At 36.3% G+C, this 17245-nt stretch overlaps 1 non-coding gene across 1 annotated transcript; it reads left to right on the top strand.

Annotated features, from left to right (window-relative positions):
• Window positions 1-1960: 1960 nt before the first annotated feature.
• On the top strand, window positions 1961-2049 carry TRNAI-UAU (transfer RNA isoleucine (anticodon UAU)). The gene is given in 2 exon segments: window positions 1961-1998; window positions 2014-2049. It is a non-coding gene; the product is annotated as a tRNA-Ile (tRNA).
• Window positions 2050-17245: the final 15196 nt, after the last annotated feature.

The raw sequence follows: 17245 nt of genomic DNA, 5'->3' as shown, positions 1-17245 counted from the left end.
ATGCATTTGCCTAACTTATGTTCGATTTCTTGAAGAATCTCTGGATCCCAGTATTAGTATGACAATAAATACATGTCGATCAAGAAAAGGGCCCAGGAGAAGAACTCCTTATTTGGAATAAACCTTGTCATCCATCTGTGCATATATTAGACTGCTAAGTTGAAGAAGTATGTGCCTCCTTCCAGTACTGCTTTCAGATCCTCCTGTCTTGAGAAAATCACTGTGAAGAAGCCATCAGAACCTAGCTTGACATACTAATGGGCCTTGGGCTTCCAACGTTGTGTGATCCAGTACAAAAGGGTTTTCTCTATTGGCCAAATCCCGATAATTTTGCATATTAGGGCATGGTCCTCCATGTGTTGAATCTTTCTGTTCAGCTTGGCAGGGAGAATATACAGACGTGGGATCACTGTAATTTTTCTTTGCAGTTACTAAGTTTGTATTTGTGCAGGGATTTCAGGGTATGTGTCGTCAACGTTCACAAGGGGATGCCATCAACAGTTTTGGCATTATTTGGGTCAGAACTTGCAAAGGAGGCAATCAAAAGCGCTTGGAGGAGAAGGTCAAGAGCAAACGCGTTAGGTCCATGTGGTGGGTTGGAGGGGGTGCCCTGCCCCCACCCTCCGTGTGTGGCCATTGAAGTTTTGCAGCCCAATCAGAGAAGGTGAGGCAACGATTCAAAGAAGGGTTCTGAAGAATAGAGGTATCTAGGTGCAATGTAGAGTTGCAAAGTGGTGCATCACAAAACCAAAACATTAATCATGGGCTTAGAAAAAACTAAATTTTTTAATTTTAAAATCAAAATTTTCATTAACTAACAACTATATTCCTAGATATCATTTTGGGATTCAACTGCGTTAAGTAAGATCATTCACGTATGACCATTTCCATGAGAGGTAGTCGTAACTGACTAATTTCTCATGATTTTTGAATAGTTCACTTAGCACTCATTGCATCGGGTGATGCTCACAGGGGTGAAGAAGTGGGATTGAAACTAGTGAAATGTGGAGAACGAATCACATAGCATCAATCATCACTTCCGGGGCTTGCACCCGGTAACCAGGACTTCCCAGGAGGTCACCCATCCCAGAACTCCTCTGGCTCAAGCGCGCTTAACTGTGGAGTTTTTCCCCACAATCAAGCCCACTTAGCTTGCTACCCCATTTGCAAAAACCTTAGCAAGTATTGTGCCTCATGAACCATTCAAGTAGAGATCCCTTGAGCCAGAGGAGTTCTGGGATGGGTGACCTCCTGGGAAGTCCTGGTTACCGGGTGCAAGCCCCGGAAGTGATGATTGATGCTATGTGATTCGTTCTCCACATTTCACTAGTTTCAATCCCACTTCTTCACCCCTGTGAGCATCACCCGATGCAATGAGTGCTAAGTGAACTATTCAAAAATCATGAGAAATTAGTCAGTTACGACTACCTCTCATGGAAATGGTCATACGTGAATGATCTTACTTAACGCAGTTGAATCCCAAAATGATATCTAATATAATGCACTGCGTAAAACCCCCATACTTAAACTATATTCCTCTTATAATTAATCAGAAATTAAAATACATGATTTAAAAAACTTAAAAAAACAAAAATAATAATACATAAATGAGCACTCCGCTCTCCACATAAATGAACGAGACTCTCACATAAATGGGTGAAAAGAATACCCATCGTGGGAAGCGTGATTATGGCGATTGGCACTGACAGGCGAGCCTTAGGTTTCTCTATAAATAAACCAGTAAAAAGAAAATGGAGATTTGATTAAAGATGGTCATTACTAAATGTCATTGTCAAATAATGCAACCAACAGAAGTACGGCAATCTACGTACTCTTTCTATCTGCGCATTAGATCGATCTATATGCACGTTACAGGGGGAAAACATGGTGCGTTGAATTTGGGATTGGTCTTTAGGATCTGTATTTGAGTTTTAAGTTTCACTGAAAGTTCAAATAGTCTGGTCCCGTAGCTCAGTTGGTTAGAGCATTGGTCTTATGGCAAGAATAAGAGCAAGCCGAAGGTCGCGGGTTCGAGCCCCGCCGGGACCAGCGCTTTTCTTCCTTCTTCTGAACAAATGGCCACTCAATTCTGAAGCATAGTTATTTTGACAGTTTTGAATGTGAACATTGAACATTTGTCATCAGATATTGTAAAGATTGTGGGAAGATATTTTAACTAATCCATCCAGCGGAAGAGTCTATGGCAATAGACTGGAAGACAGGAAGAGTCTATGGCAACAGACTGGAAGACAACTGAACAACACTGCTAGGAGGATTTTATCCATTTAAAACTCATTCATCAATGAAGAGTGGCATGTGGAACTTCATTTTACCCTCATTGTAGTTTATGACTTCTCTATTACAATGAGACAGTGTCAGGTTCTGACACAAAGAGTATTTTCATAGCCAACAATATTACTAAATAAAAATATAACACATTTAGGGCTCCCTGTTAATCATCTTTCTGCTAGCATTTGAAGCCTATATTCCACCCTCAACATCCAAATGCCTTCGAAAAATCCAAATATACTAAGTGCACTTCCAAGACTAACCCTTGTACAGAAACTATAATCTGGACACAGCAAGAAACCATCCCCTTTTTAAGATGTGTATATTGGCCAGAGGTCAATATACACATTTAAAATAATAAATGTAATAACTTGTGATCCTTACCTTAGCTTGTCTAGCAGTAAGAAACAACAGATACGCATTCAACACCTATCATGGCCTCTTGCTCGGATCCAAGTACCATTGGAGGCAAAATAGCTGCCTTTCTCTCAGGTATCTTCGAAATTTTCAGATTGGGATTGAAAAGCGTAGTTCACTAATATTCATAACATTCTAAAACTTTAATGGATATGAGTAAACTGTTTATCTTCACTCATAGCTATTAGATATTGGAAATCTGTAACTCTACTTACCCCTGAATTATCTGACTAAAACAACAATGGTTAAGGCCACCACCAGTCTCAAATTGGCCCTGGAAGATAATTATTCATTTTGTAAAGCTCCTCTAGTGGAAGAAGGCTTTAGCCCCTTAATAGAATCTACAATGGTCACTTCAGATCCGGAGGTTTGGTGGATTATCCATTTGAGTAACGTGTGGCCTTATTAAGTCCTTTACAATGTATAGTTGGCGATTTATGAATGGGTAGTTTTCTTCTAGAAGAAAAAGCAGTATAGTTTATTAAGTCAATATAAAGAGCTACAATTGGAGGCATATGAAAGGGACTTGAGTGGATATCAAGTCAAAATAGAGAAGGATCATGTAAATAGGATGTCACATAGCATATATCTAGGAGTATGATGGATACAGAAAAGGAAAACATATAATACTAGATGGACTGAGGATGTACATATACTTAGACATTAAGTCAAAATAGAGGGAACAGAAACATTTTAAAACAAATATATTAGACGCATAAGCCTGAGATAGCTTCAAAACTAGTGCAGTACTTATTAAAGCTAGACTTTCTAATAACGGTTTTACAGACTATTAATAGCTATACTGACAAACTAGTGCAGTACTTATTAAAGCTAGACTTTCTAATAACGGTTTTACAGACTATTAATAGCTATACTGACAGTGAGTCCGTCAACATATTTTATGGGAGTGCCAATTTGCTTTCCTATGTTCACTATACAACTCATTGGAAAGCAGTGCCAATTGACGATTCCAGATTACACATTCTCTCACTTTTTGCTGGCATGTGGTATTGCATTTGCATTATAATCATATGTTCAATTTGAAAAATGCATTTGCGAGTGTATATTTTATGGCTCTAATATTATTGTCCATTTGTTCCTAGGGCAAGACGAGGTATGTGAGATGCAGAAAATGAAGCTGTTTTATTGATTTGAGAAATTTTTTTTTAGGGTTCTAACATTGGTTACATTACAAAATGAAATTTTTACGACTAACATTATTTTCTAATGTCGACTTATTCTGAAAGTTACAACAAGATGAGGTATGGATGTAATGAAGCTACTTGATTGAGTGAGATATGGGTGTAATGAATTACTTTATTGATTTTATATTCTTTTATGGTTAGAGTTCTGGAATATTGGCTCACTCTCAAAATCAGATTACTCTAATCAAATTTTGTAAAGAAATCATAATCTTTCAAATGATGTAAAAATAAAATTTTTATACTAAAAGATATATTGTTTAACCTATCTTTAGTAGGTTGGTCTACTCAGTTTTAAAGAGTTGTATAGTTTTTTTTAAGAGAAGTTTTTTACAATTCAAAATAAAGGAGATGTATAATTCTTTCTATCTTCAACATAGAGTTTGACACTTCAAGTTTATAAAGAATATTAATCACATAAAGCTATTTTAATGTTCGTTACAAATTATATATATATATATATGAGAGAAAATATTTTATATTGGTTCAAGAGAATTTTTAGCCCATCTTTATGTCAATTGCAGATTCTTTTTATCCAATGTGGGTTGAGCAAAGTCAATAGTTGACTTTGATTGTTGCATCTAAAAAATCTGCAATCACTTAGGAGCCTTTTAATAACTGAGAATGATGGAAATATGCAATTCCTTTTATTTTTAATATAAAGTTGACAAGGGTTATTATTGACTTTCATGTAAAAATAATTTCTCAATTTGCTTCAAGTCTGGGAACAACAACAATAATCAAATAAAATTTCTATCCCTCTAAAAATAAATTGGAAATAACCCAGAATCTCAAACTATCCCGATCAATGTTTTTGAGGACTCTATGTTTGCCCTATGAGAGTTCACTAAAGAGTCTCGGAAGCAAATGAACATGGTAACTGGTGATTCTTGTTGTGTGTTCCGGAGATGTTTTTGGTTATGTAGTCAAATATTGTTAACTCTCTCTGTTTCTTATAAATGTATATTCATTTTTGAGTCTTTATTGTAGAACCTACGATTGTAGTCTTTTCTATATAAATTAGCCAATTATAGTTTTATGAGGCATACATACTCTACTCCTCTAGTTTTGAGCTTATAAATTCTTAAGAGGAAACACATGCTCTTAACTATTAGACCCACTCAAGCCGTATAAAATTGACAAAATACTACTATTCGTTATGTTGAAATCTTTTATAAAACTAACACATAATATTTACAGAAATTATAAATAACAAAAAAAAAACTATTTCAGATACACACAATAAATAAAATATTTCAAATATATTAATATAATCTTTATATACATACATATATATAATTAAAAATAAAACTATTTTTTATTGTATTGAAAGAGAATTGTTATAATGATAGATAAGGGAAATGCATAATTTTTCTCATACTTATATAATATTAATGCGTAATAATTTTAAAAAATATTTAAATATTTGTAATAAATAAAATATTTTAATATTAATTTTATATTTATTATAATATTAATGTGTAATAATTTTAAAAAATATTTAAATATTTGTGATAAATAAAATATTTAAATATTAATTTTATATTTATTATATATATGTACTTTTTTTTATATTTAACATAAAATTGGATTGTGATATTTAAAAAGTAATATTAAAAGAAAATCAATATCAATCCTAACTATAAATCTATGGGTTGGTTTTCTTGGGTGTTTAAGAGTTATATGTGACTGGGGTTCATTGCTCTATGTGAGTCTGAGTATTTGTTTAATGGAGTTGGGGAATGGGTCCTCTGCAAAGGCTCTCGTGACCTATGTTCAGCACTCACGTGTTTCATTCGAGTCTGAGGTGTATGTCATGAGTTTTGGTAACAATTTAGTGGGTCGGAGCTTTGGTTATTTGGTGGATGTGTCTAGCTTTATCTCTTATTTTTTCGTAGGTAGAGTTAGTTAGAGTAGTTATCGTAGAGTTATTTGTAGTAGTTACGATGCTTGAATCACCCCAATTTGACATCGTATGAGGAAGTTATCGCGTTCTGAAGTTTTTGACAAACAATAAAAAATTCAACTTGCAGGGTTGACTAGGTAGACTATACAGTGATGTGGCACTGACGTCAACATGCTGACTAGGCGGTATGATGGTCAGAAGGGCCAATCCCGTGAGGACATGTGGCATGGTCATACGTTGGCAAATGGTGTGATTTGATTGGTTGGTGGTGTTATAGATTGGAAAAATCACAGAGTGACATGTGGCCCAATCACTACAGAGTGACACGTGGCTCAATCACTAGGTGCCATGTGGCATTTCAAATGAGGCCAAAATTTATCTACGGTCTAAATGAGCCTCCGCGGGGATTGGACTCGGAACTTATCAATAGCTAATTGGACACCTTACTGTTATACCACGAGCACCACTTATTAATACATAGTGGCCCTGTTTATGTTAAAGTTCTATGTTTCCGTCGTTTGGGGGGGTGGGGGGAAGCGCAGGTTGACAAGCCAGGCCCCAAGTCACATTGTTATGGCATGATTGTTGGTTAACCGAGAGGGTGTGGCGCGAGGCACCTGACCCACACCCTAGCCTAGGGTTTTATTGTGTTACTGTAACCACCGTCGAAAGACGAGAGGGGCCAGTGCGTGGCACCCTCCCCATGCCCAACCTGTGGTTCCTTTATGTCTCACATGACAAAAAGTGGGACCGGTGAGGAGCGCGTGGCCTCTGACGCATGCTCCAAGTCACATTGCTTGTCATATAACTTATATGGGGGGTGAAAGAATAGGGGCAAGACCCTATTGGTGCGCCTAACTATCTGACAAATTGCACCCGACACAGTAGGTTTCGTGGCCAAACCTGCAAAAAATTATCACCTTGCATACCAGCCCAAGAGGAATTTCATTTCCAGTTTTGACAGAGGGATGAATTTGCAGAACAATTAGCATAGAAATAAATAAGGAGGCCTAACTTGGACATTTTTTCAGCCTTTTTGAGCCCAAGAGGAGCCTACGTAGGGGTTTTTGGGTGTTCTCGACAAAATGGCAATGCTATTTTTTGCAATTTGAGCTTTTTCTATTGATGTAATTACATATTTGAGCATATTATTTAAAGGGCCAACATTTAGAGCTGGACCCGAAGATGTAGCCCAAGAGGGGTGAACTCCGTCATCAAATTGTTGTTTTGTGATGCTGCTTGTTGTCTATTTTTCACTGTTAAAATCTGCAAAATTTAAATTATTTTGTGTGCTTTTGCAATATTGATCCATTGCCCATAAGACATAAACTAGCTTGCAAACTTTACATGAAACCTTCAATTTTCAATTTCAGATTAGTTTGGTCTCAGAGCATGGTCGTTGTGAAGTTTTGGCAGTTTTTGCAAGTGTTTTCTTGAATGATTACAAGGTCTAAATTGATAAGAGGAGAATGAGTGCTTGAAGAAGCAAACCCTCAAATTGGTTCAAGGAGGTCACAAACTCCACTAGTCATGGTACATGAAGAAGGAGAAGGGATGATGTCTGAGGATGAGAGAGCTTTTAGAAAGGATTTCTATGATATGTCTAAGATGGTGAAAGTGTTGTATAATGAGAGGGAAACAAGGTTACAAGGAGAAATTCAAAATCATCCAAAAGGTAATGGTGGTAATGGGAGAAAGCCTCCAACTTCGCCTCCTCCTTCACCTCCATCTACACCTCCATCTACACCTCCATCCTCACCTCCTTCATCTCATAGACCTAGTCCTCCTCCATCTCCAAAACGACATGCTAAGTCTCCTTTGATTAAGCTTGATGTCAAGTATGAATTTCGTATGTACAATTGGGAAGCAAATGCTGAAAAGTTGGATAATTGGGTTCGTCAAATTGAATTTTATTGCAAGATTCAAAATATTAATGACGGTGTTACAAAGATACAACTTGCTTCTCTTCGCTTAGAAAGTGTAGCCTTCATCTGGTGGGAGGCCAAAACTCAAGAATATTTGAAGAAAAGTGGTAAAATTATATCTTCTTGGAAATTATGATTTTATAGCTGCATTAAGAAGGGAATTTTATCTATTAGCTTACATGCAAAAAGAAATTATGGATTGACAAAATTTTAGACATGCTAAAGGTCATAGTGTCGAAAGCTACACACAAGAATTTAGAAGTAGAGCTTTATTTTTGGGTGTTGATTTTTCTTCACAAGATACTCTCCTTAAATACATAGGTGGATTACATAGTTATTTCAGACATATTATAATTATGTTTAATCCCACCAATCTAGAAGAATTATGTGTCGGGAAAATCATTTAGAATCAAGATTCAAGAATGTTCCTCAAGGTCCTAGCAAGAAACCTTTCAAATTTGGAGACAAAGGAAAGTAGAAGTTTAAAGGAAAAGGAAAAAATAATGTTACGGTCAAGAAAGAGGGAGAGAAACTTACTTGTAAGAATTGTTCAAAAGAAGGCCATGATGAATACCATTGTTGGAAATTACATCCATAAATGAGACCAAAGAAGTTCAATAACAAGGGGAAACAAAAGACTACTACTACAACTCAACAAGATCTAGGATTTGATTCAGGTGATGAAACCAAAATCAAAACCATGTGAATGAAAGGTATAGCTTCTAATGCAAGTACTAGTTATTCTAGTAAGCCTATAGAATCTCAAAATGATAAAGAAAGAAGTGAGATTTTTCATATCATGGTCATTACAAAACATACAAAATTTGATACATTATTTGATAGTGGATCCCAAGTCAATCTTATCTTTGAAGCAATTGTCAAGAAACTAAATCTACAAACTACACCTCATACAAAACCTTACCCTTTGGATTGGGTATGTTATGATGCCAAATTACAAGGGACAAGAAAATGTAAACTCAAATTTGCCATCACTGTTAACTTTATAGATGAGGTAGAGCTTGATGTTGTACCACTTGATATTTGCGATATTTTTTTAGGGAGTCCATACTATGATTGAGAAGCCATATTCTATAATCATGAGAACAAATATCATCTTTTTAAATATGGAGTTGGGTATATTGTTAGAACACATCACAAGAAGATGAACTTATCTCTTGTTAGTGTTGGTCAGATGAAAAGGCTTGTAAATGTTAGTAAGAACTTTGCGTTGTTGATGATTAAAGCTAAAGATATTATTGAATCTGAAGCTTTCACAAGATGTGATTCTAAACTCAAGCATGAATTGGTTAAAGTTGTTAATACTTATGACAGGATGTTTTAGGAACTTGAAGGGTTGCCTCCTAAAAGAGGAATCCAACATGAGATTCACTTGTAGCAAGATGCACCACTTCTAAATATTGGCATGTATAGAATGTCAATTCTGGAGAATGCAAAAATCAATAAGCAAATTCAAGAGCTGCTTGACAAAGGGGTCATCAGGTCTAGCACATCTCCTTGTGGGTCTCCTATTATTTTTGTTCCAAAGAAAGATGGTACATGGCGCATGTGTGTGGATTTTCGAGCTTTGAACAAGATCACGATAAAGAATCATTATCCTCTTCCTCACATTGATGATTTTCTAGATCAGTTAAAGGAAGTTGTTTACTTTACTAAGTTAGATTTGAGAAGCGGTTATCATCAAATAAAGATTGTTGAAGATGATATTTGGAAAACTACTTTCAAGAAAAAACAATGTTTGTTTGAATGGTTAGTTATGTTGTTTGGGCTTTGCAATGCATCTACAACATTCATGAGAGTTATGAATGATGTGTTGCGACCATTCCTTGATGATTTTTTCATAGTCTACTTAGATGATATTCTAATTTTTAGTAAGACTCGTGAAAAGCATGTCAAGCATGTGAAAAAAGTTTTAGATGACTTGAAAGAGGAAAAATTGTATTTAAATATGTCTAAATGTGAATTTGGGAAAACCTATTTGGTTTATTTGGGTCATATTGTAGGAGGGGGTGAATTGAAGATTGATCCCTCAAAAGTTGATGTCATTGTGAATTGGCCTAAACCAACAATGTAACAAAAGTTAGGAGCTTTTTGGGAGCAACCCAATATTGGAGAAAATTTATCGCTAACTTCTCACTCATTGCAAACACCATTACATGCTTTGACAAGTGTGAAATAGGTCTTTCAGTGGGGAGGCAAGCAGCAAAAAGCCTTCGACACTTTGAAAGAGAAAATTAGTACAGCACTAGTTCTAGCACTTCCAGATCTTAAGCAACCATTTGAAATTCAAATTGATGCAAGTGAATATGCTATGGGAGCAGTTTTGATGTAGCATGGTAAGCCAATATGTTATCATTTTAAAACCTTTACCAATGAAGTAATTAACTATCCAACTTATGATAAAGAGTTGTATGCTTTGGTACAAAGTGTGAATAAATGGAAGCATTATTTGATGGGTAAAGAAACAATTATACATACTGACCATCAACATTTGCAATATTTACAATCACAAACCAAGCTACAACAAGCTAGACATTTCAGGTGGATAGGATTCCTACAACAATTTCATTTGGTAATCAGGTATAAGAAAGGTATATACAACAAATTTGTAGATATGTTATCAAGGCCTATTATTAATGCATTTGTCATTCTTAAGAATAACTCAATCATGCATGAAAGCTATATTGAACAATATGCTCAAGATCAAGATTTTAAAGATGTTTATGCAACTTTGAGTCGAGGAAATCATGTTGAAGAGTTGGATTATGTTGTTCATAAAAAGTTATTATATCATCTTGGCAAGTTATGTCTTCCACAAGGTGAAAGAGTCAATGTCATAAGGGAAGCCCACACTTCTCTTATTTTTGGTCACTTTGGTGTAGGAAAAATAGTTGCTCAAATTTAGAGGTATTTTTATTGGCCTCGCATGAATGAAATTGTTTCAAGATACGTAAAAGGATGTTCCATGTGTGCTACTAGCAAGCCAAGCAATAAGAAATTGGGTTTGTACACCCCAATTCCTATTCTTTCTCGTCCCTGGGAAAGTATTTATATGGATTTTGTTGGGGGACTACCAATGTCTAGGAAATGTCATGATTATCTATATGTTGTTGTGGATCGTTTAAGAAAAAATTGTTTGTTGATGCCATGTAAGAAACATGTTACAGCTGAACAGAACGCAAAGATGTTCTTCCAAAATGTATGAGTTCAATTTGGATTACCCACTTCTATTTTTTTTTTATCGAGATTCTTGATTTTTCGGGAAGTTTTGGTCAAGTTTATGGGAACTCACAGACACAAAATTGAAGAAGAGCACCGCATTTCATCCACAAATTGACAGAACAATGTAAAGTTTGAAACGAGAACTGATACGAGTAGCCGTTTTTTCAGGTAGCAAAAAAATCATTCGATTTTGAAAAATGTTGATTCAGAATACACCTTTTTTTATTTGGAGCATATTTTAAACAATTTAAATTTTCTTCTGAACATTTTTTTAAAATGTTAATGATTTTCATGCTGATTTTGAAAATTGTTGCTGAGGCATCAATCCCTTAAATTTTCTTATGAACAATATTTTTTAAATGGTAATGATTTTCATGTTGATTTTGAAAAGTGTTGATGAGGCATCAATCGCTTTTTTAGAGCACTTATTTTTTACAATTTGAATTTTCTAATGTATTAGGTGTGAATAATTTTTTTTAAATTTTGGTAATTTTCTTCTGGATTTTGAAAAGCATCAACATTGTTTTTAAGGAATATTTTTTACACTTTAAAATTAGTTATCAAATTGACAAATAATGAGATCGGATTGAAAACAAATACAAAAAAACACAAGAAGTTTAAAAAATAATAACAAGTAAATAAAAAGATATATTAAAACATTAAAAAATGAATTAAAAAAAAATTGAGACCATTTGATAGATGATAAAAACCATCTCTTTAATGTCTTCAAGAAGAATGGTTATAGTGAGTTGCAAGGTTTCAGGGCCTTTTTAAAATCTTGTCGGGGACCTAAAACTAAAAAAGAGGTTGGGGTGGCCTCTAATGTCTAGCTTCCCTTTATCCAAGGGACAACTGACAACATTGCTAGAATTCTTTAGAAGCAAAAGATTAGCTCCACCTTTAGACATTTTAAAACCATTCGTAGCTCTTTAAGATCTATCAAAGACCCTATTGATCCCAAATGCAAGAAAGGTGTTTATTTAATTGCGTGTTCTTATGGAACCCCCTGCATTCACTGGTCATTCTATTTCACAAAGGATTCAGGAGCATGCAGAGGACCTTAGGCACTGTAGGACTTGCTCCTCTGCTTTAGCCGAGCATGTTGAATTAACGAAGCACCATATTTGCTTAGAGGATTCTAAGGTCCTCGCGAGGGTTGATCAATTCCATCACCGAAGATTAAGAGAAGTCATTGAAATTGAAAAGAGGAGTAAAACTCTTAATAGGGATGATGGATGGAAGTTAAGCAGCGCATGGGTCCCTTCTCTTTGTTCTTTCCCCCATTAGTTTCCTTCTTCTGTCTTGGAGTTTTTTTGTTTTTTTTTGTTTTTCTAATTGATAATATAGTTGTATTTATTGATAATATCATTTATTTATTATACTTTTTATTCTTTTTTTTAAGCAATCCTTTATTAAATTAATAAAATTCTAATATAATTGTATTTATTAATAATATTAGTTTTTTTTTTGGTATCTTAAAAATATAATAAATAAATTATAATATAAAATTTGTTAATAACAAAATATTAGAAGCTTTCAATTTTTTAAAATTCAATTTTTTTTTGATAATATTGTTGTATCTTAAAAATATAATAAATAAATTATCATATAAAATTTGTTAATAACAAAATATTAGAATTTATCATTTTTTTAAAATTAAAATTCAAAATTAACTAATTTGACTTTGGTCCTTTAACGTTCATTTTTATAAAACTTTAAATTTTTATTCTTTAACCATTGGGAATTTACCGTTGCATCTCTGAGATTTATATATTTTTGGTTAGTTGATCTTGCTCTTCATCCTGGTCCTGATGATGAACCTAGATCTAGGTTTGAAACACATCAACCTTTTGTTCTCTATGTGATTTCTCCGGAAAATCTGAGCGTTAAATAAAAACTAAAACAAACAATTAAAAAAAATCTAATAACAAAGAAAAATATATATTAAAATATAATCAAATTAAAAACATGGCGCATATATATATATATATATATATATATATATATATATATATATATATATATATATATATATATATATATATATATATATATATATCATGAAAAAAAAAGAAAAAGAAAAAACACATAAAATTGTAAAAATAAAATAAAATTAACTTAAAATTTTTTAAAATTATAAAAAAAAGAAATAAAAATAAAAATTACATGAAATTGTTTCTAAAATAAACAAAAAAATAACAAAAAAAATTATACTAGATAATTAAAGAAAAAAATGAAATAAAAGATCATTAAAAAAATAAAAAATAAAAAACATTAAAAATTAAATATTGAAACCTATTTTAAAAAAAATCATAAATAATTTATAAAACATAACCCTTTAAATAATTAAAAATTAAAAAAATGTCCTGCTAAGACTCGACCCCCGTGCCCCAGCGCCCTCTTGCCACACCCCTGCGACCCAAAGTGTCACGCCTAGGAGCTGGCATTTGCAATGTGCAACGGGCGGTGGCATGACTTTCGATTAAAGGCGACGAGTCGTTGTGTGCGATGAGTTGGGTGGTCGGTTAAACGCACCTGAGACACATGTGACAAAGTATGATGGAGGGACGAGTTACGACGAGCCAACATGAGGGTCGAAAAACCGAGAAGGCGAAATTTGGCTAAGTGTGGAGAAGTGCGACGAGTTTATAGGAGGAGGAAATAATGGGCGAGTTGGTGAAGCTGACGCATAGTATGGGTGAGCCGACTTGACTTTTATAATTCGGTGGTCAAATTGTATGGTCGGCCTGGGCAGGCCAACCCACCATTATCCATGGGAGAACACATATATATATAAGGTGGACGCATGGAGGAAAGGCATCAAGCAAGCACTCAACACTTCCAAGCATAACCAAGATGAACTAGGAAGCAAGGAGGACGAGTGCATAAGGATTGGGTAGAGATGTAGGCGGACCGAGGGCCGAAACACCAAAGCCATAGGAGAACTGAACGCAGGGCAGCAGGTTATGTGAGTCGCAGGTGGTAAGGCGGAAGGTGAGTCAAGTGCAGGGCTGCAGGTTCTAACCGCAAAGCGAGTTGTCACAGCACACGGGCATGCCTACCAGAAAGTCTGAACAGAGGCAGGCAGAGGTTGTGAACGACGAGCCAGATGGAGTTGTGAACAAGCGTACCAAGCAGATTTTGTGAACGAACAAACCGGGGCGGAGTTTGTGAATGAACTAGTCAGGGCTGAGGTGAATGGATGAGCCGGAGGTGAGTTGAATGGTTGAACGAGTGTGTTGGGCGAGTTGACTCGAGCACTGGGCTCTCCTTCCCACAGGTTGGACGACATAACATGACATGGTAGTGCAGGCGAAGGAAAGTGCGGGCATGGAGGTGACGAGCTGGGCGCCCTGCCCAACGACGAGTCGTGTAGGCAACCCGAGGGCAAGGGCATTCCTGCTCGAGTGCGAATCAAGCCGGGGCAAGGCTGAACGAAGGCCGAGTTGGTGAATTTGGCATTTGTGAAGGTGAATTTTGGGGTTTCCTTACAAAGGCTGAATATTGTAAATGCTTGTAAAAAATGTATTGTTATATTTATTCGGCCAGACTCTAACCAGGGAGTTTCCCCTCCCTTTGAAAGAAGTATTAATCCGTTGTGCATACTTTTAATGATGATGATGATGAATGTTTCATATGTGTAAAAGAATGATGAATGCTTAGTAAAGTTGAAAAATATTCTAAGTATTGAATGTTAGGCGTAGTCCGTACTCGAGAGTATTAGTGAAAAGAAATTGGGTAGCAGTGCCACACCTACCTATGTGCAGTTGAAAGACTACTGCCAAGATAGGGGCGTGACAAGTGGTATCAGAGGCATAGTCCTTTGATCGATTTGCAAAATTTGGAAGTTTGACAGGGGCAAGCAAAGGGCCAAGTTGAACGATAAAGAAGTATATGGTCGCTACTAGATCACAAAGGAAGTTGATGGCAAGTCAAGCAGAGGAACCTCAAGTTATGACAGGGGAATCTAGCAGGGATGTTGAACCAGTTCTTATGGATCGAGTGGTGGATAGGATTGAGGAATTGGCTTCTGACTTAGCTTTGGTGAAGTCTGAATATTCTAAACATCGGGATATGGCAGCAGGGTTGCAGGTTGAGCACACAAAGTTGAAGGAAGATTTTGAAGACCTCAAAATCCGATACGAGTATACAGAATGGATGTATACACAAACAGATAAAGAAGTCAAAGAGATTGGAGCTGCAAGGGACCAAGGTTTGGAAAAAATATTGAAGTTGCAGAAAAATCTTGGAGATGCTCAAAATGAGATAGCAGTTCTGAAGAAGGCAATTGGGCAAAGCTCTGGTGGAGGAGTTGCTCATGTGAAGGTCAAAGAACCCGATTCTTATGACGGGACAAGAAGTGTGAAAAATCTTGGCAATTTATTATGGGATATGGAGCAATAATTGGAATGTTTGGGTATGTTTGATGATGAGGCAAAAGTGAAGGTAGCTGCTCAATTCTTGACAAAAGATGCTAAGATGTGGTGGTGAAGAAAGATGGACTAGATTGCTAGTGGCGATGTTGCGGAAATCACTTCGTGGGATGACATGAAGAAAGCTTTGCAAGCTCATTTTAGTCCACAAGACGAAACATGGGATGCAAGGATGAAGATAAAATACATAAAGCAAACAGGGAGTCTCCAAGCATATCAACGAGAGTTCTCAAGTGCAATTTTGGAATTACCTGATATGGTGGAAAGGGAGAAGGTGTTCAATTTCATTATAGGTTTGAAACCTTGAGCACACAATGAGGTGTAGAAGCAAAAGATTAAGACACTAGAAGAAGCTGTTGCATCAATTGATCACTTTGTAGAACGTTATGATGAAGGAACCAAAGAACAAAAGAAGAAGACTGATAAACCGAAAGAAAAGTCTACGAAAGAAGATCCTTCGAGATCATATGACAAGACGAAGATGAAGAAGCCCTTGAAGTGTTGGATTTGTGAAGAACCACATACGGTGAAGAATTGTCCTTCAAGACTGAAAGTGGCAGCGATGGTACAATCCGATGAGAAGAAGAATAAAGAAGAAACTTTCGTTGGAGTTATGCAGATTTTGGGAGTTGCAGTGGCTATGGAAGCAATCTCACGAAGAGATCCCGAAAGGAACTAGTTGGAATATGTGGAGATGAGGATTGGGAAAAGCATTGTTCTCACTTGGTGGATAGTGGTGCAACTCATAACTTCATGAGTGAAGATATTGCGAGGAATATTGGGCTAAATTTTATACCAGTTCAAGCACAATTGAAAGCGGTGAATTCTCCACCTGATTCTATGATTGGTGTAGCTGAGAAGGTCGATGTGAGCCTAGGTGAATGGATAGGCAAGGTTGATTTCACAGTGGTGCAGATAAATGACTATGAAGTTGTATTGAGCATGGAATTTATGAAGCAATTTGAAGCTATGATAGTTCCACACATGAAGAAGTTGTAAATTTATGATGGGCGTGAGGAGGTACCCATTGGTATACCAACCATAGGGGCTACAACAGCTGAATGTAAGTTAACAACGATGAATGTGGAGGAGGTCAAGCGAGATGAGGAAGTCTATAAGAGGTTGTCTTCTACATAGGAAAAAATTATGGAGCAGTCACAGGTGATTAGAGCATTGTTTGATAGTATCTTGGATCTATCAAGCAGACTAGAGGCAATGGAGAAGGATGAGGATGCTAGACCGGATGATCAGACGGAGAGTCGGGAAGCATACTTACAGAGATTAGAGGTGGAAGATCCTGATAGATGGATTGAGCTGATATGCGAGGAAGAGGGAGAGCCTTCAGCCTCCACTTCCTCCCCCTCTTCTTAGACTGACATGGGGATGAGGCTCATTGTTAGCTGCTCATGGCAGTGAGTCTCCAACATTTTGAGCAAACATCTGGGGTGAGATGGACATGATTGGAAGCAGTGTGCAGAGATGAGTCATGATGATGTAGGGGCATGCGTTCTTATGGAGGCGATGTATGGTTGGATTAGCTACCCAACTAGTCACCAACATGAGGGGTACCAACACATGATTTTCTTGCAGAGTTTGGCATATCGATGGCACGAGGCAGGTCAGAGGTGGGCACATCTAGATACCCATACACATATTTGTGTGGATTTATAGTCTTGGCGATGATGGTTGCCGAGATGATGTTGTCGAGGATGACAACGTTTTAGAGTGGGGGAGTATGTCATGCCCACGAGTTGGCGTTTGCAATGTGTGACGGGTGGTGGTATGGCTTTCAGTTAAAGGCAACGATTCGTTGTGTCCGACGAGTTGGGCGGT

Source organism: Pinus tabuliformis, chromosome 4_2, assembly GCF_031772625.1.
Source record: "Pinus tabuliformis cultivar Carrire ecotype Pingquan chromosome 4_2, CPIR1, whole genome shotgun sequence".
In the NCBI taxonomy this organism is placed as follows: domain Eukaryota; kingdom Viridiplantae; phylum Streptophyta; class Pinopsida; order Pinales; family Pinaceae; genus Pinus; species Pinus tabuliformis.
Note: the sequence above shows the minus strand (reverse complement) of the source record. Positions and strands in the feature narration are given on the sequence as shown.